The 26,366-nt window shown below is 38.6% G+C and overlaps 1 protein-coding gene across 13 annotated transcripts in view; it reads right to left on the reverse strand.

Moving 5' to 3' along the window:
- MBNL3 (muscleblind like splicing regulator 3) overlaps nt 1–26,366 on the reverse strand; it is a 157,108-nt gene that overhangs the window by 91,029 nt on the left and 39,713 nt on the right. The window contains exon 1 of one of the 13 annotated variants that reach the window (XM_074201011.1): nt 13,156–13,813. The exons of the other annotated variants lie outside the window; for them this stretch is intronic. The gene's annotated coding sequence lies outside the window, so the exon portion shown is untranslated. Of the gene's footprint in view, nt 1–13,155; nt 13,814–26,366 lie in introns of those variants that run through there. 13 annotated transcript variants of the gene reach the window in all.

The raw sequence follows: 26,366 nt of genomic DNA on the forward strand, positions 1-26,366 counted from the left end.
TGTGCATCCTTAAGGAGAGCATGCCATTTAACTTGGTGTTAACTGGGTTTCATTTCACATAATCCCAAGGTAAATGAAAATGAGAGGCTGATATGTTAATGTAAGTATAAGATCTACACAACTCCTCACACCCCAGCCCAACACACACACACACACACACACACACACACACACACACACACACACACATTTTCTTAAAGAAAAAACAAATAAAAAATTAGCCAAGTCAACTTCACTATTCAAGCAAGCACACTAATTACTAAAAACAATTTTCTTTCAATTAGACATACTTTCCATAACTTGTAAAGGGAGTTCATTTCCTATGTGTGCTTTTCATCATTGGGGACAACAGTCCTCCTTTAAGTTACATCATTACATCTGAGGTATTCCTTTAAATGCCCAAACTTTTCTATTATCACCATTTAGGCCTTTGATTTTTCTAAAATTTTACAATATGTGCATGTGACCTTGACTTCTTAAATAGAGAATTCTGAACATAATTTAATCTTTTCTTTATGATTTAGGATCACTATTATGAATATCCATCTACTGTGTGGCAAAACTGTTTTGTCTGCTTTTTTTTTTTAATATTTGTTTCTTTCCTTGACGGTGACCTATCAATTTTCACTTTCTCTATTATCCTGGACCTCCTCCACACACTTCTGATTTGCTGTTTTTCATCTATTAAGGACTGAGATACCAGATGAATGAGCTCATTAGAATTTTATGTTAAATAAGAGTCAATAAAGCTATGAGTGAGTGTCTTAAGTAGGCTGTGTTCCAAAAGATTGAGGTTGCCAAAAAAATAGATCTTCAGACAAGTCAGGTGTTACTCTATAGGCCAAAAATGAAGTCTGATGGGCTTGACTGCCCCAAGGTTTTTGAGATACCTTCTTAGGATTCATTTTAAATACCACAAACCAAAAAGGAAGAACATTAAATACAAAAATCCTTCCAAAGGTGTTACCCCAACACACTTTATCTGACTTGAAAAATGAAATGTCTCCAATAATCAAGACAGGACAACGGTTACATTTTTTTTTTGCCAGAGAAGACTGGAAATCTATACTAAAGGTAAAATCAGAATAAATCCCTAAGGGTGCGGCTAGGTGGCACAGTGGATAAAGCACCGGCCCTAGAGTCAGGACTACCTGGGTTCAAATCCGGACTCAGACACTTAATAATGACCTAGCTGTGTGGCCTTGGGCAAGCCACTTAACCCTTTTTGCCTTGCAAAATCCTAAAAAAAAAAAAGAATAAATCCCTAAGGAACAAGAACTGTATGGGTTAACAAACTTCTCATAAAAATGTCCACAGGGCTAGTCTGGGTAATAGAACAATCCCAGGCAGATGCTAATCAGGAAGCTTGAGAATGAAGGATAAATCACAAAGATGCACATTTCAGGAGATGGAAAACTCAAAAAAGGACTACGATTCCTAGCAATGAGCTTCATGTAAACTTGCATGGGAAAGAAATAACTTGCAAAGAAGAACATTTTACAAACTAACGGCAACACAAGGTGATGATCAACTACAATGGACTTGTTCATTTCAGCAACACAATAATAAAAGACAATTCTAAAAGACGTGATGGAAAATACCATCCAAATCTAGAGAAGGAACTTTGGGGTTTAAATATAAACCAAAGTAGACTATCTTCAATTTTATTTTTTAGGTTTTTGCAAGGCAAACAGGGTTAAGTGGCTTGCCCAAGGCCACACAGCTAGGTAATAATCAAGTGTCTGAGACCGGATTTGAACCCAGGTACTCCTGACTCCAGGGCCAGTGCTTTATCCACTATGCCACCTAGCTGCCCCATATATTCAATTTTTAAAAGTTATTTTATGTATCATGTTTTTGTTTCTCTCTAATGTTTTTTTGCCATTGTGATTTCATTCTTTCTTTCACAACATGATTAATATAGATATATGTTTGACATGATTATACAAGTATAACCTATATTAGACTGCTTTCTATTGGGGGAGGGATAAAAATGTGGAACTCAAAATGATTGTTGAAAACTATCTTTGCATATGATTGGGAAAATAAATAAATAATTTTTTTTTTTAAAAAGATAAGAGTTGAAATTCATCCCTATTTTCTGGTTAAGAGTATCTAACATTCTGGAACCCAGACCTAGAGCTTAAAGGAAACCTGTGGAGCATAGTGAGGAAGCTGGCTACAGCAGCTCTGGCAAGTTGGCACAGGTCAGGGGTGGGTGGGGTTGAGATAAAAAGAATCTCTCAATAATTTCTCCCAACAAATTTCTCCATGGTGACAATGGCCCTACTTGGTGACATGGACAGAACTTTCTTCCTTCCTTCCTTCCTTCCTTCCTTCCTTCCTTCCTTCCTTCCTTCCTTCCTTCCTTCCTTCCTTCCTTCCTTCCTTTCTTTCTTTCTTTCTTTGTTTCTTTCTTTTTTCTCTTTCTCTATCTCTATTTCTTTTTTCTTTCTCTATCTTTTTCTATTTGTTTCTCTCTTTCTCTTTTTCCTTTGCTTTCCTTCTCTCTAGTTTCCTTTACTTTCATCTAGAATTGCAGTTTCATTGATTAAAGGGAACTCCCAGTGAGCCAGTTCCTTCTACTGATGCCACAGCTATACTGCCATTTAGTCTTGGAAAGTAACTAGAATACTGAAATGTGAAGTGACTAGCTCAGGGTCATACATTCAGTATGTGTCGGAGGCCAGATTTGAAACCAGATGACTCCAAAGCAATCTCTCCATTCATTGCATCTTGTTGCATCTTGTTAACACTCAACCCTTGTCCTGTCTTAAATTGAACAACTTTGTTTGGGGCCAGCATTAAAGGGCTCTGGGAAATCATGTGAGTCAATATAATGGGTCTGAGATATGTCACAGGGACTTGATTTTCCTTGGAGATGCATCAGGAACCCCAGACCTGGATCCAAGTTCATTTGGTGACCTTAGACACTCTCTGGGCTTAGTTTTCCCACCTATAAATGAAGAGTTTGGTTGTTTTCACTGATTGCTAAAATCCCTCCCAGTTCCAAAGGCCTGAGCATTGATGGATGATTCTTCTCTAGCAGTGGTGAGGGCTGCAGATGTCAGCTATGTCTTCTCAACATGCCTTTGCCAAATGGAAAGAAGGCAAAGGGTAAGGCAAGGATAGAAAAGGCATCCAAATGGCGAAGTTTAAATCTCAATTTTTTCTCCATAAAAAAGACAACTCGAGACTCTCTACACATACACACATTCTTTTAGTAGCTTGCTCTCTCCGGGGGAGATTGCTGCTCGTTTGCTATTTGCCCTGGGCAAGTAGACAAGTGACTGTCTTCCATGAAAGAATACTATTACATAAAATATGGGAGAAAATGCCCTCACGGTTTACTAGGCAACGACAGAACACTTGAACAAGATTGCCAGTAGGATGTCCCCATAAGCTCAACTGAGGTGGATGAGGGTAGCAGTGGACATTAGAATGGTCTTTTTTTCAAAACGAAAGATCCAATATCAGTAGATCACTTTAAATTTCCATAGCTATTCATAGTTTCCTAAACATTTCACAAACACTAACAACACTCACAACACTTCTCACTTCAGTTTAGCAAGTACCCCTCATTTCTTCCAAAACCCAATTACATTGCCATCTCCAATAAAGACGTTTCCTGATTTTTGTAACAGGTAGCGGTCTCTTCTCTTGCAAGGACTTTGCATTCTTCCTATATTGAATTTTCCCTAGTATCTATCCTTCAGTAGAATCAGGAGCCATTATTTTTTTTTTTATCATGGTATTGGCAATGCCAGAAATTTAATAGTAAGTAGATACTTAATAATTATTTATGGGACTTGACTGAGGTCAAGGGCTATTCCATTCCTATCGACAGATCCTCAGGACCCAGGAAATAAAAAAATCAACTAAAATCAAGCATGCATTTATTAAGCACCTACTATATGCCAGATACTGTTGCTAGGTGCTGGGAATTATAAGACAAAGAAAAAATAGTCCTTGTCTAGAGAAGCTTATATTCTCTCAAGGAGATAACCTGTCCACACATAAGTAAATAGCAAATTAAATACCAAGAAACTTGGCAGGGGGAGCTTAGCAGGCAGGGGGATCAAGAAAGAGCTCATATAGTAGGTGATGGTTGAAGTACCATGGGATCTTACACAGAGCAAACACTTAATTAGGGCTTCTTAGATTGAATTGGCTTTGACATGAACTGTGAGTTGTATTTCTAGTTATGGGCACAAACGGATCCTGCTCCTGCCAAATATTCTTTCTTACCTGGTTCCCACTTATAACAAAGATGAGTATTTAAGATAGTTGTCAAGGGTTAGAGAAAGATCTTGTGACCTTGGGTTAATTGTTAAGGACAAGACACAGGAGTAAATTAGTTGACCAAATTCCTTTGCATTTTGCAAGCTCTAGGTTGAAGTTTCTACACAAACATAGATAAATTTGTGTAGTCTATATTTCAAAAAAGAGCTCCAATATAAATAACATCTTCTATGTAAATTAGAACACTAAAGTCAGCTTTGGTCAGACCTTCAGCATTTCCTGGGGGTATCAGAGCTAGGTCCCTAAAATAGGACACTCAAAACAACAAAGATGGGGAAGAAGAGTTTGAGAGACAGTCAAGGGGAAGGTCATGTAAGAGTAGATGTCATTCATATTGGTGCATACTCCCTACACTTTCTGCTCTTCTCTTCTTTCTCACATATCCTCCCATTATCCCTACCACTGAAATATCATGTCACAAGGCTAATCTCAACCTTATGTTTGGTGATAAATAAGACAGATTTGAAAAGCAATAGATATAAGATTCTACACTTGGATAGAAAATTGAGTAACCCAAGGATAAGATGATAAAAAGTATGGATTATTGTTGCTGTCCAGTCATTTCAGTTGTGTCTGACTCTTTTTGACTCCATTTTGGGGTATTCTTGCCAAAGATATTAGAGTGGTTTGTCATTTCCTTCTCCAACTCATTTTACTTAGGCAAACAGAGTGAAGTGATTTGCCCAGCTAGGAAGCATCTGAGGCCAGATTTGAACTCAGAAAAAGAAGTCTTCCTAACTCCAGACCTGGCTCTCTACTCACTGTGCCACCTAGCTACCACCTAGGCATAGTTAGACAACAATTTATGTGGAAACCTAAAACAGTGGCATTTTTAGTGTCTTGGCTCCTCAATAAGACCGAAAGTAATAGCATGGGTGACGAAAGAAAATGCTAATATAATCTGAGACTGTATTAATCAAAGTACATTCTCCAAGAAGATTAATAAAGAATTGCATATATATATGTATATATATATACATATATACATACATACATACATATATATATATACATATATATATATGTATATATATATATATATATGAAAATAGAAAAGATAAGAACTTTGGGAGCAAGTGATGACCAAACCATCTTAGAGTTCTTGATTAGATAAGAAGGAAGAAAGTTCAGGACAATCTGGTCTGAATTCTAGATGTTAGGAGAGTGTTTACAGATCTTCTAACCACAATCATGTTTTTGTGGCTGTCCACTGTGTCTGGAATGCTCTTCCTCCTCTGCTCTGTCTTATGTAAAAGTCTGTCTGATGTAAAAGTAGATGTCTCAGTAATGTCCTTTAAGTCTAAAATCCCTCCTTCAACTGGAAACCTTCCCTAACCCTTCTTAATTTGAGTGCCTTTCCTCTATATATATAACCTGTACATAGCTTGCTTTGTATATATTTGTTGACACATCATCTCTCTCACCAGATTGTAAGCTCCTTAAGGGCAGGGACTCTTTTTTTTGTCTGTTTTTATATCCCTAATGTGCCTGGAACATAGTTGTACATTAAAAATGTTGATTGATTGATAATGGCTTAAAAAAATTCTTAAGGGAAAATCAGGGCAAAGAGGGATGGGGCAAAAGAAAGAGCTAATTAATGACAAACACAATGATTCTGAGGAGGAAAGAGTGCTGTGTGTGTGTGTGTGTGTGTGTGTGTGTGTGTGTGTGTGTGTAAAGGAGTAGAGGATGGGAACACTATATAAAATGGTTTTAGATGCAAAGGAAACTCACAGTTCAACTTAGCTATTTTAAAAAGACATGCAAAAGAGATCCAAACAATTGCAGATAACTGAGGATAGAGAAAGAGACTATTATGATCCTTAGAGAATGTCCAGAGTGAATGCTATTTTTTTAGATGGCATTTTTAGATATAAAAGGGAGAATGAGTTGGATCAAAGAAGGAATTGGAGCACTGATTGGGGTTTATGAGTTGAAAACAATAGATGATACAGAGAATGCCATAAATTATAATTTTGCTTCTCCTTCCTCTACCAAGGCAAATGATCTTCAGATAACAAAAGATAGAACAGAACAATTTAATTGGAAACTACGGAGTTCTTGTGCTTCTTGCCTATGCTAGGCCTAGTCCTTTTCCCATTGCATCCTCCCCCAAATTCAGTTTGTTAAATAAAAAAAAAACAGGTTCCATGGTATAGTGGGAAAATTACTGGCCTCTGAGGAAAAAGAGATGGACAGGTTTTAGTCAAGGTCATACACTTTGCCATGTGATATTGAGGAAATCGTGTCAACTGTAGATCTCAGTTTTCTAATGTGTAAGATGCAGGGGCAAGATTTTATGATCACTCGGTTCCTGCTGAGGGAGCTGGAAAGTAACAGCTACCATCCTGTCTTTGAGGTAGTAAATAAAAGCTGGAAGAGCCCAGGTCTTTGGGTTGGTGCTTGTCAGGCTGGCCCATTCTATTATTGGAGTAGCTCTTGGTTGGCTTTCCCTGTGTGTTTGTTTTCCCCTGTATTCAGTGTGAGCCTTGTGTACCAGGCCATTCTGAGAGCTACTTAAGGTTTTGGGAACAGAGAACACCAAAGTGTTTGGGTGATGATGATTGTCTTTCATTCTTGAAGACCACAACATCAGGGAGGTGATGCCATGACAAGCACATGGATAGGATTTGAGTAAAGGAGGCTATGCTAAATCCCCAGCCTCACTTTCTTCTCCAGAGCCTTCTGAGTCCAGTGACCAGATAGGAATCAAGATGACTGGAGATGGCCCTGGATGTGAGGCAGTCAGGGTGAAGTGACTTGCCTAAGATCACACAGCTAGAAAGTAGCAAGTATCTGAGGCTGGATTGAAACTCCCATCCTTCTGACTCCAAGATTAGTGCACTATCCACTGCACCATTTAACTGCCCTAAAAGGTTTGCGTCGTAATAAATTGGAGTTGTGAGGTCAAGGACAGCTGGAAAATACTCATACTTTAGCAGTCAGGTATACTCTGAAGAAGATCCTGAAGCCGGGGTGGCTAGGTGGAACAGTGGATAGAACACCGGCCTTGGAGTCAGGAGTACCTGGGTTCAAATCTGACCTCAGACACGTATTAATTACCTAGCTGTGTGGCCTTGAGGAAGCCACTTAACCCCATCTGCCTTGCAAAAACCTAAAGCAAAAAAAAAACCAAAAAACAAAAAAAAACCCCAACCTAAAACAAAACAAAACAAAAAGAAGATCCTGAAGCCAGCAGTTTTTTTAGTACCCAAATGGACATCACTTGGATTTTTAGCAAAGGGTGGAAGAAAGAAAATATTTAAAGCCTGAATTCCTAAAGTAAGAAATCTCTTGGAAAATATTTTTAAGGCAAAGTCTTCCCTTCATTTAATAAAAGCAAAAACTTCCTGAGCATGACAGCCTTGTAGAATGCTTGATAGATGAACATATTGTACCTGGACTCTTTTCCCATAGGCGGGAGTTTACTTAATTTCAAGGAGTGCTTTTCTCTTAACTCTTGAATTTTCTGCTCTTCACAGACCTGTCATTTCCCTGCCATGAAACCCACTTAGTGTGTATCAAAGGAGCAATCCCAGTGGGATCTGCTCACTTTCAGCATACAACATTTGCCATTCATAGGAAGCCTAGAGAACCAAAGCCAGAGAACTTGACACACACGTACCAAGACAATTAACCCTCCAGAAGACACTTATTTTAAGGTGAAAAAACCACAAAGTCAATTAAAGATCAAGTTTTACTTGGGGTAGGAATAAAATTTTAAAATCAAAGGTGAGCTTGCCACAAGATCAAGATGGAAGTCCAGACTGAGCCTTACCTCCCCATCAACATGCTCCTAGACTAACCTTGCCATAATTTGTCCCCTTTTTCTCTTCATTCCTTCAGCATGTTTATATAGTCTACACCATGCCAGATGCATTTCCTTCTAAGAGACCTTAGAATTATGTCATAGCTACATTTATGGGCCGGGGCAAAGCATGACATAGGAGAAAGGATACTGGACTCGGACTTCAAATCTTGGGCCTTTCATGTATTCTTGACTAGCTGGGGACTAGTTATACACATATACACAAATCTATATATGCACACACAAAGCCATAGATATGAACATATAGATCACTTGTACATGAGAGGTAAAGGGCTGGGTCTCTCAGTCAGGAAGTCCTGGCTTCACATCTTGCCTCTGATACATATAGATCATGTAAGCCCAGGCAAATCACTTAACTTCTATGTAAGACTATGTGTGCATAGTATTTATTTTTTTAAAGGAGAATTTATTTTTTTTAAGGCAATGGGGTTAAGTAACTTGCCCAAGGTCACACTGCTAGGCAATTATTAAGTGTCTGTGGCTGGATTTGAACTCAGGTCCTCCTGATTCCAGGGCAGGTTCTCTATCCACTGCACTACCTAGCTGCCCCTGTGCATAATAGTATTTGTGAAACTTCTATGGTGGAGGGATCTTCTATATGGAGAGTTCCTTGACAACATTATAGATCTGAGCCAAATTTATATGCTATGTCTGTGTGTGTCTGTCTGGAATTTATACACATGCATATATGAGATATACATCTCTCTCCAATTAGCAAACTCTCTGAGGGCAGGAATCATGCATACTAATATGGAGCTTTCCTAGTCATCAGTATAGTGGTAGATATATAGTAGATGTGCAACAAATGCTTTATTTAGTTTAATTAAACTGGATTTCTTTGAGATAGTATAATCATGGGCAAGCATTTTGTCTGGCTGTAAGGACCGTCTCGATAAAGTCGACTGTAAGGCCCTTGAGAGTATGCTAGTCCATGTCATACCCTTCATCCCTCCCAGTGCTTAGTATAGGATTGGTCCACTAGCAGGTACTCAGTCATTATTTGGTGACTGACTGGTAAAGGTACCCAGATGACCTAGTCTTGCTCTCTATTTGGTTGGGGGATAAGCATCCCAAGGGCAGGGCCACTGCCCTCCAGGACTTTGGTGCTTCCCTCACTAAGCCAACAGCTCCAGGGCTCCACTCACAAGAAATAATGCTGACTCACATTTCCAAAGGCTTTCCCCCACACCCCAAAATTATTTCACATGACTGGTTCAATACCTAGTATGGAAATGAATGTAGGAGAGACATTCCGCCTGAATTTTTTCTGAAACATGCTTGAGTTTAAAAGAAATTCCACCTTAACCTCAATTCAAACCCCCAAAGGTCTGCAACATCATTTGAGATATTTGGAAAGCTTAAATAAAGGAGGTCTGCTCATTTTGGAACACTGGCCTGGTATTAGTCAAACTTCCAAAGGGCAAGAGTTATCATCTTTGGTCTAGCATCTAGCACCCTAGCACAAGGTAGGGGCTCCAGAAGTATACACTGAATTATGTATGGGCTACCATACAGACACAAGTCAATGTAGAGGGCAAGAAAGCTAGGTCCCAGGTCACATCCCTGTGACCTTTTCTAAAATGAAGCCCAATGTTTAAGGCATAAGCCATGACTGCATAAGCCTATGACATCTCTAATCTTGGCCCCTATGATCTGCATTTGCAGAAGACATCATAAGAAAAGGGAAGTGACCTCTGGAATCACTGGGAGTCTCAACTTCTTGACCCTTCTTGTAGAATCTTTGCAGTCACTCCTTCAGCATGTCTACACAAAGAAAACATGCCTTCCTCTGGGCACCTGGGCCTCGAGAAAGGACTTGTTAGTTCCCACAGGTTCTTTCTTGATCCCAGAGGCTAAGTGTTCCAAACAATTCTGAAGACATTCTAAATCCAAGGGTGCACAGATTTAGTAGAGAGTTAAACACTCACTCCCTGATAGAAAGTAACCAAAAAAGGATTTTCCATTAAGTGTTCTCCAGGGGGCTAGAAGGCCCTGGATCAATGAGGCAAAGATTGACAGGTCTGGGGTCATCTCTCACTGGAATTGTCTAAAATCTTGTCTAACTTTCCAATTCGGCCAGATATGTCATTCATTGCCTCACTGATTCAGGACCTTCTAGACCCCTGGAGGGCGTTTAATGGAAAATCCTTTGTCAGGGACAATAGTGAGCCCTTCCCAAGGTTAGGGAGTAAAGATAAGGGACTCTCCAATGTCTTCTGTCCATTTCTTGGCCTGTGGCTCAATCCCTGGAATGTACTTTCCTTACAGGGGCTGTGATGAGAATGGGGGTTGGATAGGAAAGGAAGGGGCTTTGCTTTGAGACATGAGAAGAAACCTTTCCAGGCAATATTTTTTCCCTTATTTAAAAAAGAGTTCATTCTATCATCTTGGAGTATTCAATTGAATCAACTTTGAGCAGGGAACTTACTAAACTGAGTACAAGATCCCAAAGGAGGCACTGGGAGAGATGCAGAGCCAAGTGAGATGCAGTCCCTGCCCACAAGAAGCTCATTGTTGGGGGGGGGGCAAGCAACTTGGATAAAATGAGGCAAGATAAATGTTTAAGTGAAGGTGGGCCAAAGGGCTAGGCCAGGGTGAGAAAGTAGGCATCGTTTCGAAGTGATAGAATTTATATCCATCTTTAAGACATTTAGGGAAGTTATAAATGTAGGAACCATTACAAAAATCCTTGATTGAGATTCTAGAAGTTTGGTTTTATTAAAAAGAATTTAGCAAAATAGTGATTTTGAAGGTCACCTCTGCCTTGCTCTCCTTCCACCCTGTTTCTTTGTACCGATCTCAGCTGAGCATGCACCATAAAAACACTGCTGATGCCTGCTCTAGAATATCATACAAAAACAATATCTGGGCAGGTCGTCCTTTCAATTCATATATCAGCTCCCCCTACGGTACCCCCCTCCCCCACACACAAACAAAGAAAACAGTGTTTCCTTTCTTTCCACTTGAAGCCTTTCTGACATCTGTGTTACCTCGGTATTTCTTGTGGCCATTTATTTTGGCTGTAGAAACACACGGCACACCTGACCCACGCTGCTTTAGTTGGCAAGTTGACAATATTTTTAAAAGGCACTCGACTCTTTCAAGTCTTCCAACTTGCTTGGGTTAAGGTTGTGTTTCCATGCTCGGATTTTGGTCAGGCTGCCTTGAAGCCACACAGGAAGAACCTCAAATTGCAGCTGCCAGCCATGATTTGTTGAGGGCCCTATGTAAAACCAAGCTACACGTTTGCTGAGATGGCAAGAATATTTTTCCTGCGTGTAGCACTTTTCATTCATGGACACAAATGAGTTTCAAGAATATTATTCTTTGTAATATTCTGTAAGGTTGATTGGATTATGCCCATTTAAAAGTTGGAAAATCAAAGACATGCTTTGCTGCATGAAAATATTCCATGATCTGCTTGAGGTCCTGTGGCTTTCAGTGCTATAATAATTCACTGTTTCCATAACTTAAACTGCATGGGCACTTTCCTCCCTGGTGGAGATATCCACCCATCCAGTCCTTTTCATCCTGTACAATTCCTGTCCATGGTCTTCTATAAATGCTCCATGGAAGATCTACCCAACACAAGGAAGGTTAGCTTATCAGAAAATCTGGATTCTTCTCAAGATTTGGTGGCTACAACTTGGAATGTGCCTTTGTTATCCTTTGCTCTTGCTGCTTGACTGGTCTACTTCCCTTTCCGCTCATACACATTCCTGATGATGTCTTACCATGTGTAAGTCATCAAGAATACACCATACCCTCCTTACACACACCATGTCTTTTCATTGCTGTTTGGGTAACCTACAATTTTGATTCTTCGGAGATTATGGTGTTCCATGATTCATGGCCACATAACATTACCAAGAGACAAGTCAAAATACTTGAATAACTCTGTCACATCCTGCTTCTCTTCTCTCCAATAGCGCGATCGATCATTAAGTATTTATTATGTGCCTAATGCTAGGGCCTAACTAACCTCTCTGTACCTAGCAGTTGAATTGCAATCACAGTTTATCACCGGGATCATGCTCAAAGTCTTTCCAGCTTATTAGGATTAGCCAGTTTTATACTCTGCTGCCAAGGCATTTGAGAATGTGCTAGGAAAAGGAGGGTCAATGAACATCTAGAAAAGGAAGCAATGATTGCAAAGAGCCAGCATGGCATCATCAGGACTGGATCTTAATACTAATTTTATTTCCCTTCTTTCAGTCTCAATAGAATGGTAGATCAAAGAGATGCTATGTGCAGAATTTCTCTAGATTCTGGTAGACTGTTTTAAAAACAAAGATCCTGATGCCATTCTTAGGTGGATTCAAAACAGGTTGAATGTCATGACCTAGAGTCATTAACACTTCAATGGCAACTTGGTAAGTAGAAGGTCTCTAATGGAATGCCACAGCGCTCTGTGCTATTTAACATCTTTTTCAGTGACTTAAAAGCAGAGATGAAAAACTTATCAAATCTGTAGAGGAGACAAAATTGAGAGGCAGAGCTCTAGCTCTATGATCCTTGGACAAGTGTACAATTGGTGGGGTTGGACTTTAAGCTCCCTTTAGCCTCTCAATCCTATGAGAAAATTCCCACCTCCAGATTTCCTATTACAAGGGCTTGTAAAGCTAGTGGAAGACCACAGGGAAAAAATGTTCCATAAGAGAAGTTATGCCTTTAGTTGTTCATCAATCCTGATTTCACAGACTAGAAAGTTTAATGAGTTAATCACAAAGACTACTAGACAAATACTGACTAGATAATCTCAAAAACTTTGTCAAAATGCTTTTTGGGAGAAAAATAAACTTATAATAAAGCTTTATTTTTCTGTCCCTCAAGTTATTTCATCTAGAGGCCCTCTTTCCTATTCCCACTGTATATATCACTGAAAATATGTGCAATAGAGCCTGCCTAGAGCTAATGGAAAAACCAGTTTCCTTTGGAAATGAGTTCATATTAAAGACTCAGGATCACAGGACTGGAAGGGACCTTTGCAATGGCGCCATTCATCCACCCACTTTCAGACCCACCTTCAACTCAGTCTGTGAGAATCTCTCTTCTCAAAGACCAACATGGATGCAGATTCTAAGACCTCCCCTGATAACAGGGTTCGGCTTAGTGCAGATTTGGAGATTTCCTTTCCTGTTAAGAGAATTTCGAGGATTCAGAGAAAAGGTAAAAATGAGGCACCTTTCCAAACATATTGTAGTGAATTTTAGGCAATAAATCACTAAAGGAGCTAGAAGACCTAGGCTCAAGTCATGACCTTGGACAGCCCTGGTTCCCTCTTCTGAAAAAATGAAAGGGGTGGCCTCTACAAACTCTATATTATCTTCTGGGTCCATGTCTTCTTGACTTTATTTTGAAAGTACTCACAAAGCTGCTTTCCTGCTGTAGATGGTAGTAACCAAGTCTCCTTACTCTCTCAAAGCTTATTTTAGCAAAGCTCAATTAAATGAGTACAAAACCCAAAAAGGACAGAAGGCTTGCAAGGATGGGTTTTATCATTTCCAAATGGAAGATCACTATAAACAAGGGAAGTTATTTGAACTTCCTCGCCCTTAGTACTGGAGTCAGAAAGACCTGGCTTCAAACCATATCTCTCATATAACTGGGTGACCCTGGGCAAGTTTGAGCCTCTCAGTCTCAACTTTTTCATTTGTCAGATGGATATAATAATAGTTCCTGCCTCACAGTGTTACTGTGGTATTGAAATGAGAAAATATATATATATATATATATATATATATATATATATATATATATATATATAAACATTTTGTAGATTTTAAAAAGTACTTTGGAAATAAGAACTGAACCTATAACAATAATAATAATTATAATAATTCGTTTGCCTTAGTAAAGGACAAATACATAAGTAACTTATCCTGATGGGGGGGTTCAATTTCAGTAAACCTTTCAGGACCAAAAGGACATGAAATGGTAGTAACATATTGAACACACATAAAATATCAAAGTACTCTGAGTGAGCTCTCAGCAGAGAATTAGGGAAGCCTGGGATGGCCAGGATTTTAATCTATTGATTACATTTGTTTTGATCTAAGGCCCTGGAAAATATTTGAGAGTGTTGGTCTCCATGTCAAGAGATCAAGACAAATCAGCATATTTTGGGTTTTGGCCATTTGCAGCCAAAGTTTGCAGGAAGGGGGTGGGGCTGAAGGTTCCTGACATTTCAACCCAATTAGCCTGGTTTAATTGGTTTTTCCTAGAAATGACTTCAACTTTATTGGCATCTCTACTCACTCTTGGGCTAGAGATATGAATCTCCGTGAAGGTAAAGCATACTTCCCTTTCAGCAGAGGTGGGGGACGAGAGGTGCAAAATGGGACATACTTCCCATTTTTCCTTCACTGGACTTTAATGTTTGGGGGGGGGTAAGGAGGAAGGAGAGACACTGGGAAGAGATGGCAATATTTTTTAAAAGTTCAATAAGATTTCTTTAAAACAAAAAGCCTTCCTGAGGTGGGTGGCCTTATGATTTTTCCCTGGAGAAACACTTAGACATTTCTGTAGCCACCTCTGTGAACCTGGATAAGACACTTAAACTTTCTGAGGTTCAGTTTTCTTTTCTGTGAAATGGGAGGATTGAACTAGATGGTTCCCAAGGTCCCTTCTCTAGGATCTTAGATGGGATCTTGGGCAAGTCCCTTCTCCTCCCTGGGCCTTAGTTTAATGCTCTGTGAAATGAGGGGGTAGAACTAGATGAACTATGAAGTCTCTTTCAGTTCTCCACCTAGAATCCAACACCTTATTGGGGCCAAGTCCCAGCACCTGGAAAAGGTCAGTCCTGGAAGCACTTCCATAGAACTATGTCTCCCTCATCCTCCAATCTAGGTTCCCCCTGGCCCCAAAACCTGGCAGAGACCAAATGCCTAAGTTGGTATACCAGGTGAGAGGTGTACCACTGTTGCATGTACGTGGGGAGACCTTTTCCCCACATCAATAGAAGACTGCAGATTGTAGCTTTGGAATCTCCCAGACTCCCCTTCTTTTAACTACCCCCCAATCTAAGGCTAGTTTTCTGAACTTGGGGCTGTGATCATGCCCTTCTCTGCTCTGCCTCTCCAACAGCTTCCAGAACAAAAGTGGGGGACCCCACTGCTCCACACACAGATAGAGCTATCAAACCAGGACCTCAACTCAGAGGTCACCGCCCTATTTGCTGGCACCTATCTGATTGACTGGCTCATTCCCCCTTGCTTTTGCAGAAGTCCTGGACTTTGGCCTTTATTTGCCTATCTTATTTGCCTTCTCTGCATAGACCTAAAGAACTTGCTTGGTCCTACCTGAATTAACTGACACCCCCCCCATACACCATCATCACCACCACCTCCAACCCACTACCTGCCTAGACCTGCCACATGCACCCTCTCTCCTAACTTGCAGCCACCCACACTTCAGTGTGAATTCACCTTTCTAACAGCCTATTCTCCCTCCCACTCTTTGCCCAAGGGGGAAAGTCTGGCTCAGAATAAAATATTCTTTATTTCAATGTCAAAGCAATGGGGACACTGGGAATTTTCCTCGAGTAAGGCCTCCAAAATTAAGTTTGGGAACCACAAAACCACCAACAAAACACAATTAGGACGGCCAATTTGCTGCAATGAACTTCTTATAGTGGGGCGCATGCCAAGCATCCCTTCTCTGGCTATCCTGTAATTAATTGGCAATCTTGGGAATACACAGAAATGTAGGGAGTAAAATCAAAATGGACAACAATGTCACTTTCCCCATCCCTGGGCCTTTGCAACACCAGACTATAAGCCATTGTTAGAAACCGGGCCACCAGTTCGTGGCGCTGCCTCTTCCTTAGTTTCTTTGAAGTCCACTTAAAAATCACAATAATAATTGGGTCATAGACACCAATTACAATCTCCAGAACCTCAATTTCCTTCCCAACTTCCTGGAGTTATAATACAAATACACACAACCTTCCAGCCATGGAAGTCAAAGGGACCTGAATTAAGTCTAATTTTCGAGTTAGCATCTCTGGTGCATGCCTGGCAAATAGGGGAGGAAATGCTTGACGCGCCAGTTTTAAAAATCATCAATTCAAGGGACTCTGTTGGCTAGAAATGTGGTTCCCAGCTGCCATGGAAAACACAAAGGCTTCTGGGCAGAGCGGGCACTTCCCCCATGACAGCAGGCCTCTGCTACTACAACAACAACAAAAACAACGACAACAAAAGCCTAACCAAATGAATCTGAAACTGTCAATTAACATTTAGGAATTTTGTATGATCAAATACAGATCATGGCCATAACTTTGGGTTTTACACAGAAGGTATGGCCTTCATATTTATCATTCTCAGTATTCATAGGGTCACAGATTCTGAGACTTTAGAGACTCCATATTCTTACAGAAAAGGAAACTGAGACTCTGGGAGTTGAAAAGAATGCCCAAGATCACAAAGGTGGAGAAGCAACAGAGCGAGAATTTGAACTCAGGTCCTCTGATTCTAAATCCAGTTTTCTTTCCATGTCCTTCTCTATTTTATAATTTGAGAGGCATCCTCCTCTGACCTCAATTTCTCATCTATAAGATAAGAGGGAAGAGCTACGAGGTCCCTAAAGTTCCTTTCAGCCCTGGTCCTTCTAGGTTAAGTGTCTGGTGAACCTTAAAGGGCTATGTCCCTGCTGACTATTCTTGTGAATAATTCTGAAATATCCAGAAACTGCTTTCTTTGGCTTCAGTGAAAGCTTTTAATTCAGGGCAGGGGGCATTTCTACATAAAGACATATAACTGTTGGTGGCACTGATCAGTGATGTTTGTCTCTGTTAACGATGGGCAGAGAGCCATGGGTATTGATCGGCCTTATCCAACTGCTAATCAGTTTGGCAGGAAGTCACAGCTAGGAAGTCCCAGTTCAGTTTACTTCTTAATCCAGAGAGAGACTAAGGGATAAGGGGCTGGAGAATGGTGAGTTTAGCATGCAAGTTGAGGATGGGTGACCTTGTGTCAGTAAAAAGAAGAGGTTTGACTTGATGATAGCAAGGGTCTCGTTCAGTTCCAAGTCTAGGATTGGGTATGTCCCTTCCTCTTTTGCTGGGATTCTGTTTACCCATCTATAAAATATGGGGCTGGACTAAATTATCTCAGGATTCCTTCCTTCTCTATATACCTCTTTCCCTCACTGTACAATAAGGTTACATTAGATAATTTGGAGGCTTCTTCCTTCTCTGATTATCTGGCCCTATTCCCTTCTCTGGACCTCAGTTTTCCCATCTAAAATAAAGGGCCTGATCAAGGTGGTTTCCTTCTCTAACTTATATGTTCCTTCCACTCTCTAGGTCTCAGTTTCCTCATCTGTAAAATAAGATATTTAGACAAAGTTACCTCAAATGTCCCTCCCTGACCCATCAGTCTATAAGTTTATGTCCCTTCCCTTCCCTGGCTCTTAGTTTCTCTAGTTGTAAAGTGAAAGAGTTGAACTGGGATGAACCCTCCAGTTGTGACATTCTGGAATTCAAAGACTCTAATCCCTCTCTCCCCTTTGGGCTTTACTTTCTCCATATATAAAAACCAGGGGGGAAAGTTAAGCATCTCGATTCTTCCACTTCTATGATTGACTTCTCTCTCCAGTGTCTGCCAAGTGACGAGCTTACTGGTCCCAAACCTGAAGTGTGAGGCTCAAAGGAATGAACAAGACAGAATTCTCTTCACTCCACAGGAAGACTGGAGGATAAGATCAGAGTCAAATAGCCTGAAGAAGAAAGTGGAATCAGCAAAGAAAATGCTAGAAGAAAAGCAGTCAGGCAGTCCAAAGAACTGATAGGAGCAAAAAAAAATGTGGAAAGCAGAAAGAGAAACGATGAGAGTAAGGGGATATCTACTTAAAAAGCCATTCCCCAAAGAAAATACTGAAAAGCAAAGAGAAGCCAGCAGTTTCCATTTTAAGGGAGGGAGGGAGAGAACCTTGAGAAGAGGAAAGAAAATTCCCAGTAGAATCAAAGGAAATTTTCTAGGACAGTTAAGGTGTTAGGTTTAGCAACTGAAAATCCTGTGAACAGAAATTAAAGGGTGATCAGGAAACAAGGTCAATATCCTATTAGCCTATCAATAACCAAGGACATGGAGATTTCAGAAGTGAGATTTAACTGACCGACAAAGTATGATCTAGAGGTACAAGGGGGCAGGAAAAGAAATTGATTCTATTGAAAATGAAAGTGCAATTTGTCCAAAAAAGTCTGAGATAAAAGGCCTAGACACAGCCTGATCTTAAATGCCAACTCATCCAAGTTGTACTTAATAAAGATCTAATTAAAGGAAGTCTACACTCCCTAGGCACACCATGGGCAGTACAGTCGGGAGTGTATGGGGTCAAACCCTCCATCTACCAAAAACATTCAAGCCTCTGACAGGCAAAGCATTTTCACATTAGCTCATTTCACATCACGCTACTGATGTAGCAGAAAACCCAGTCTTAGGGTAGTCATGTCAAACTAAAGTTACTTCTGCTCCTTTCGGCACAATAGATCTGAATCTGTGATCTCATTAGGGCAGGGACTTTCTCATAAGGAAACCCCTTCCACCAATGGCAATCAGGACCTCTTTGGCAACTTAGAGTCTTCAAGAGTTGCCCAGGGTCTCTGACTATTTAAATGACTTGCCCACAGTCACCAACCTAATATTTGTTAGAGGCAAGACTTGAACATAGATCGTCCTGACTCTGAAGTCAGCTCTCTAACCACATCACTATATTTATTTTTATTTTTATTTTTTTAGGTTTTTTGCAAGGCAAACGGGGTTAAATGCCTTGCCCAAGTCTACACAGCTAGGTCATTATTAAGTGTCTGAGACTGGATTTGAACCCAGGTCCTCCTGACTCCAGGGCCGGTGCTTTATCCACTACGCCACCTAGCCGCCCCCACTATACGTTTTAATAGTTGTTACTGTTATTCAGTTATTCCATTCATGTCTGATTCTTTGTGATCCCATTTGGAATTTCTTGGCAAAGATATTTGCTTGGTTTGTCATTTCTTTCTTCAACTCATTTTACAGATGAGGAAACTGAGGCAAATAGGATTGAGTGACTTGTTCAGGGTCACATATCCAATATTTTCTAGAGGGAAGACTTAAACCCAGATCTTCCTGATTCTGAGATCAGCTCTCTAAGCACTACACTATGTCTTGTAATAGTTGGCATTCAGGAAGCAGCTTGGTGACACAGTGGACAGAGCACCAGCCCTGGAGTCAGGAGGACCTGAGTTCAAATCCGGCCTCAGACATTTAATAACTGATTGCCTAGCTGTGAGACCTTGGGCAAGTCACTTAACCCCATTGCCTTGCAAAAGACCCCCCCCAAATAGTTGTCATTCAGTTATTTCATTTGTGTCTGACTCTTTTTGACCTCATTTGGGGTTTTCTTGGCAAAGACACTAGAGTGGTTTACCATTTCCTTCTTCAACTCAATTCAACTTCAACTTATAGATGAGGAAACTGAAGTAAACAAGGTTAAGTGACTTGCCCAAGGACACGTGAGGATATGTCTTTCAGATTCCAAACCCAGTGTTCTATCCACTGTAGCGCCACATCGCCATTTTAATAACTGAGTGACTGAGCTTTTATATATTGCTTTAAGTTTTGAAATGAAAATATAACCTCATGTGATCTTCACAGCAACCCCACAAGGCAACTGCTATAGTTATTTATCATCCCTATTGTAGAAAAGAGAAAATGGAGGCCCAGTATGGTGAAGTGATTTTGCTCAAGGTATTTGAGGAGGAATTAATTCATAAGTATTTCTGACTCCAAGTTGAAGGCTTTGAGCTTACTAGATTGGATGTAAGATGGCCAAGGGTAAAAAATATGGATAAGCTTGATAGTTTTAACTAAAAATGATTCCCCCCCCCTCCCTTCAGGTACGTGAATGCTTCAACTGTCTCATACAGATGACTCCTACTCCTCTTTGTGAAGTTATCTGGAGCTCTTAAATATATGCATTAATGTAGGTATGCTGATTTAGAACCATTAGCTGATAGAAAACACCTAGTCCAATCCTCTTAAGTGGCAAGTGATAAAACAGACCCAGAGAAGCTGATGGCTTAGTAGAAAGATAAATGGATTTGGACTCAGAGGAAGTAGTTTCATATCTGAACTTTGCTACATCATTTGTATGACACAGAGAAAGTCACTTTCCCATGCTGGGCTTCAGTTTCCTATTAGATCAAATTATGGAATGAACTAGTTCTGGAAAAGGCAAATGAAAAGGATGTCTTTGCACAATATAACGTTCAATATAATAAACATAATGCACAAGTCATACCACTATTAACTTGGCTGGCAAGGCCTTCTTTGAAGGAGAACTATTAAATGTAAACTGAAGGGAACAGACTAGGTGATGTCTAAGGACCCTTACAGCTCTAGACTCTAAGATTTCCTCATGTAAAATAAGAGGAACTGAATTAGATGACCTCTAAGATCTCTTCTGGCTCTAGAGTTACAATCCTAAAGTCTCTTCCAACCTTAAATTTACACACCTGTGACCTGAGTTCAAATTCTGTCTCTGTCACTTACTACCTGTGTGACCTCAGTCAAATCACTTCCCCTTCCCCAGAGCTAAGGTTCACTCACTGTATAAATGAGGAAGTTGGACTGAATATTCTCTAAGGTCCCTGTCTAGCTCTAAAACATAAGTTCCTATAGTATTTAAAATCCACACACATATACGTATTATTGATTCTTTTTTGTCTTTATATCACAGTATTTGGGGGGCGGAGATTCCCTTCTCCCCCATTCCCCCTTCGAGATAAAACAATCAATCCCTTGTAACAAGGAAAGACAACTTATCAAAAATGCCAATACAGTGATTACTTCTGACATGAATATGCACCATTTTGCACTTATCCTAACCTTGCCTATCTGCCATGAGAAAGGAGATACATTTAATTATTGTTTCTCTAAGACCATCACTGACTTTTTAGTTCTTCAGAGATAATTTTCTATTTACAATGTTATAGTTCTTTTCATTCTGCTTACTTCATTGTATCACTTCACTGAAATCTCATGTTTCTCTGAATCCTTCCTAGTCTTTTATTATGGCTATTTATAATGTTACATTATATATTATAATATTATCAATTATATCAATAGGTAACACATATCTCTCTATATATAATATTCTGCTATATTCATATACCCTAGCTATTTTCCAATAAAGGGCACCAGTCTGTTTTTAGTTCTTTGATACCACAAAGAAGGTTGCAAAAGTGTATATGCCAGTGGTGTTAAACTTATTTTTTTTTAGGTTTTTGCAAGGCAAACAGGGTTAAGTGGCTTGCCCAAGGCCACACAGCTAGGTAATTATTCAGTGTCTGAGACCGGATTTGAACCCAGGTACTCCTGACTCCAGGACCAGTGCTTTATCCACTATGCCACCTAGCCATCCCCAGTGGTGTTAAATATAAAACAAGGCCACTGAACCATACACAAAGACTTCTGTAAGTTGCATATTGACTTAAAACACATTAATAGCATCTATAGTTTATTGTACTTTGATTTTAATTATTTCCCAATTTCATTTAAATCTCATCCAAGGTCCCCTAGAGAGTGTTGCTTGATACCTCTGGTACAGACAATTTATTCACTTTTCCTATACAGTTACAAACTGACATGGAGAATTTAATAGACCGATTCATAGTACTTCCAGCAGTGTATGAGTGTGTCTGTATTCCCATAGCCCCCTTCAACCTTTTTATTTTGGGGGTTATCTTTTCAAATTTTCAGGGTACAAGATAAATCTCCAAAGTTTTAATCTTTTTTTTTTTCATTTCTCTTACAATTAGTGGTTTGGAGTACATTTTGGAAATCATAATTTAAAGCTTGTAAATTTTTTTTAAAAATCTGTTCATATCCTTTAACCACTTATCTACTGGAATGGCTATTAATATTAAATGTTTGTGTCAGTTCCCTATGTAACTTGGAATTTATTTTTTTTACTGATTATTTGACATGAATATGTCAAAGTAGGTCTGTCTAATTCTGTCTTCACTGATTTTATTTGTGCAAAAATTTAAATTTTCTACAATTTAAATTGTCTAGTTTCTATCTTATGAACTCATCTGTCCCTTGTTTTATTAAGAATTCTTCACCTAGTCAAAGATGTAAAAGATACTTAATTTGATTTTTTTCTAAATTTTAAAAATTATTTAATCTTTTAAATTCAGGTCTTAGATTAAAATTCATTGTAGTATATAGTATAAGATGTTGGTCTAACCCTAATTTCTGCCAAATGGTTTTCTAGTTTTCCAATCAGTGTTTGACAAAACTGTAGTACTTGTCTCATTAATTTGTTCTTGGGTTTAATCAAACACTTGACAATTATTTTCAGCTTTTTCTTGTTTATTTATCTAGTCTATTCCACTAAATTGATTTTTCTGGCTTTCAATCAGATTTTCCTGATTATTGTTTTTGTTTATTTGTTTGGTTTTTGTTGGTTTTCGCAAGGTGATAGGTTATTAAGTGACTTGCCCAAGGTCACACAGGTAATTATTAAGTGTCTGAGGCCAGTTTTGAACTCAGGTCCTCCTGACTCCAGGGCCACAGTTCTATCCACTGTGCCACTTAACAAACCCATGATTATTGTTTTTTTTTTAATAAAGTTTGTCTGGTAATTCTATGCACCCTTCATTTATGATCTTTCTCATTATTTCTATTTATATTCTGGACCTTTTATTTCTGATGTGAAGATCCCATGAAATAATGTATGCAAAACACTTTGCAAGCTTTAAAGTGCCATAGAAAAGTCAGCTGTTCTTGCTCACAGGAGAAATTGGCACTTGTCTATAAGGGCTGCTTGAGTCATGGATGTCTAGGAAGCATGCTTAATGGGAAATGGTGCATTCAGCTTAACAACTTCCTGAGAGCAAGAACTATTTCCTTTGTGCCTTTGTGTCCCCAGAACCTAGTATAGGAGTTTGCACTTAGTAGGCACTGAATAAAGTTGGGTGAATTGACCTGAATTCACTCTGGACCTGGAGGATTCCTTAATGAGAAAACTTTTATTAAGCTTTAACAAGAAAAAAAAAAGAAAAACACATATTACTAAACTAGGGGTTTGGGATGGGGAGATGGATTCTTTTTTTCTCTAGTCCAGAGCTAAGCTGAAAATTTGCTGAAACTTTCTTATTTTTTCCTATATAAGCCAAGATCAAACTCTATAAACTGTCCCCATTGTAAGATCATTTGCACAAAATTATGAGTTAGTAAAAATAGTAGAAGTATAAACTGTATGGTGCTAATTATCATTTACATTGTCGTTGTTCATGTAAAAATTTGTTTTTTTTTTCTGTCCTAGGTTTCTACCAATTCTGAGGACAAATATTAAGTTAGCTGCTCTGGGGTCTTTTTAAGGTAAGAACCCAGTTTTGTCATCTTACCGAAAGCGTATCATGAAAAGAAACCATAAGAATTAGGTCATGGACCCAGATTTGCCAACACTGGATTGTGTGTGATTTGGGGAAAATCAATTTTGATTCTCTGGTTTCAGTTACCACCTCTGGAAAAAAAGAGGGGCTTAGTTGTAATGCATTGACTGTCCCCTATTCCTAGAATGCACTCTTTCCTCATACCCACTTCTTGGGATCTCTAGTTTCCTTCAAAACTTGAGTTTCAGGAGATATCTGAGTAAGATGGCAACATGAAAGGTCATAAGGTATAGGAGTCCAATGATCCTACACATACAATAGAAATGACATAAAAAGATACAAAATATAATAATCCTTGGGAGCAAACCCAAGAGAACATTGTACACATTGACAACAATGTGAGTTGGCCAATTATGATAGATACTGCTCCTAGTGGATATTATATTCTCTTTATAAAAATTTCTCTTATGTTTTTCCTTCCTATCCCATGGTTTTCTTTCTTTTCCCTTAGTCCTCATATACAAAATAACTAATATGTATACATGTTAAATACAAATAAACAATTACAACTTTTACTAGATTGTTCACTGTTGAGGGGAGGGGGGTGGGAGGGGTGGGGGGTCAAAAATGTACAATTTATAAATATGCAAGTGGATTAATGTTGAAAATTTTTCATAAAATGTAATTGGAAAAATAAAATAAAATATCAATGAAAAAATAATTTTTAAAAAATATAGATATTAAAGCACTCCTGAAAAAGTAGATTTGATAATGATCAAGTAATACAAGGAAACATCAAAGAAAGAATGGCGTGGCCATAAGACTACAAGAGTAGCCAGAGAAATGAAGCAGAAGATTTTTAAAATGGAATTATGAATGAAACAAGAGTTCTGGAGTTAGGAATAATTAGGATAGAAAATAGTTTAGAACAGAGGTTGTAAACCCTTATCCAAGTAACGGGACTAAATGATTCCATGAAACAACAAGAATAGATGGTTGGGACTGAAGTTGTTTTGTTGGTATAGGGGACTCCCAGATGAGGAAACGAGAATAATGTGGACCAAATCAAAAGAAAATATAGGGTGTATATACCATCAAAAACAACTGGAAAACAGGTTGAGATAATTTAAGGCACTGAATTCTTTGAAAATCATGACTAAATTTTTTTTCTAAAGCCTGGATACCATGCTTCAATAAATCTTAATTGAAAATTGACCAAATTTACTAGAATCAGAGAGCAAAGTGAAACTAGAAAGGATCCATCAATCACTTCCTGAAAGAAACTTGAAATGAAAACTCCCAGAAATGTCATAGCTAAAAGCCAGAGCTTCTGAGTCAAAGAAAAAGTCCTGCAAAAGCATTCAGAAAAAAAGTACCTAAGTACCAAGGATCAGTGAAACTATGCTACAACTATTATAAATGAGAAAAAATCTTAGAATGTGATATCTAAAAACCAAAAGACCAAAGATTTGCAACCAAGAATAACTTACCCTGAAATACTGAGTATAATCTTATGAAGAAAAATGAATCTTTCATGGAATAGAAAGCTTTCAAGTATTCTTGATGAAAAAAATCAGTTCTGAGTAGAAATAATGAATTGTAAACACAGAAGTTAAAAGAAACCTAGAAAAATAAAAGTATTTGCAAGACTGGAAGGGTCTAAATAATGATAAAGTGCAAATGTCCCTTCATAATCCTAATGTCTTCAAAGGTCTCGGAATTAAATAAAACAAATCAAGGAACTGAGGGTAGTTTTGTTTTATCTCAAGAGATAAAAGAAAATAGAAGGAGAACAGATTACACTAGGGAAGAAATATGGGAAAAGTATTGAATTTACTATTTCTCATAATTGAGATACATAAGAAGAAGAGCATGCAAACAAAGAGAAATGGCTAGAGTGAATGGGAAACATGAATTTCACTCCAGCATGAACTGTATCATGTTAAACACACACACATATTCACAAAAACACACAAAACTTTGGTATAGTAATACACTAATCTTATGAAAGAAACAGACAGGCATAAGTAAAGGGGAGAGGGAGATTTGAAAGGTAGATCAGAGAGGTCAGAGAGGTCATAATCATGAGAAAAATAGAGTTCAATTTCAGAGAGAGGATTATACAGAAAGAAATAAAGTATAAAATCAGTATTCAGGGCTTGGTAAAGGGGAATTAGAAAGCCTATTTCAATCACAGCTCACTAAAGCAGATCACAGTCCTTCTTTCAACACTCTTCTTTGACTAATGAGCAAAGAGAGGAAATATAGAACTAACTTAAGAAAAGTTAAATATGATAGATCTCTTGTCAATTTCTGAATGGACTTATTTCTCAGTTGTGCATGATACCTTTACAAAAATTGCCAGGGTATGAGGGCATTAAAAACCTCATAAACAAATAAAGAACAGAATATTAAATGCATCATTTACTGATCATAATTCAATAAAAATTATGATCAATAAAAGGTCCTTGAAGAAAAGATTCAAACCTAAATGGAGACTAAATAATTATCCTGAGGAACTAATGGATCAAAAGAAGATTCATAGAAACAACAGATAATTGCAAAAAAAGAAAATGATAATGGGGGTGCATCAAAAGCCATAGTTATAAATTTTTTCACTAAATACTTTCATCAAGGAAAGAGAAAAAGAAAAAAAATTCATGAGTTGGGCACGCAACTGGGTGAAGAATACTAGAGAAGCCACAAATTATTTTTTAAAAAAATTAACTAATCACAAAAATTTTAAATTTCAAAAAGCAAAAAGATGAGCAAAATTTAAAGCATAAAAGCTATTATACTGGTAAATAAAACTTGGAGCTGTTTCTTTAAAGACATAATTACAAACTATTAGCT

This window comes from Macrotis lagotis, chromosome X (assembly GCF_037893015.1).
Source record: "Macrotis lagotis isolate mMagLag1 chromosome X, bilby.v1.9.chrom.fasta, whole genome shotgun sequence".
NCBI classification, from domain to species: Eukaryota; Metazoa; Chordata; class Mammalia; order Peramelemorphia; family Peramelidae; genus Macrotis; species Macrotis lagotis.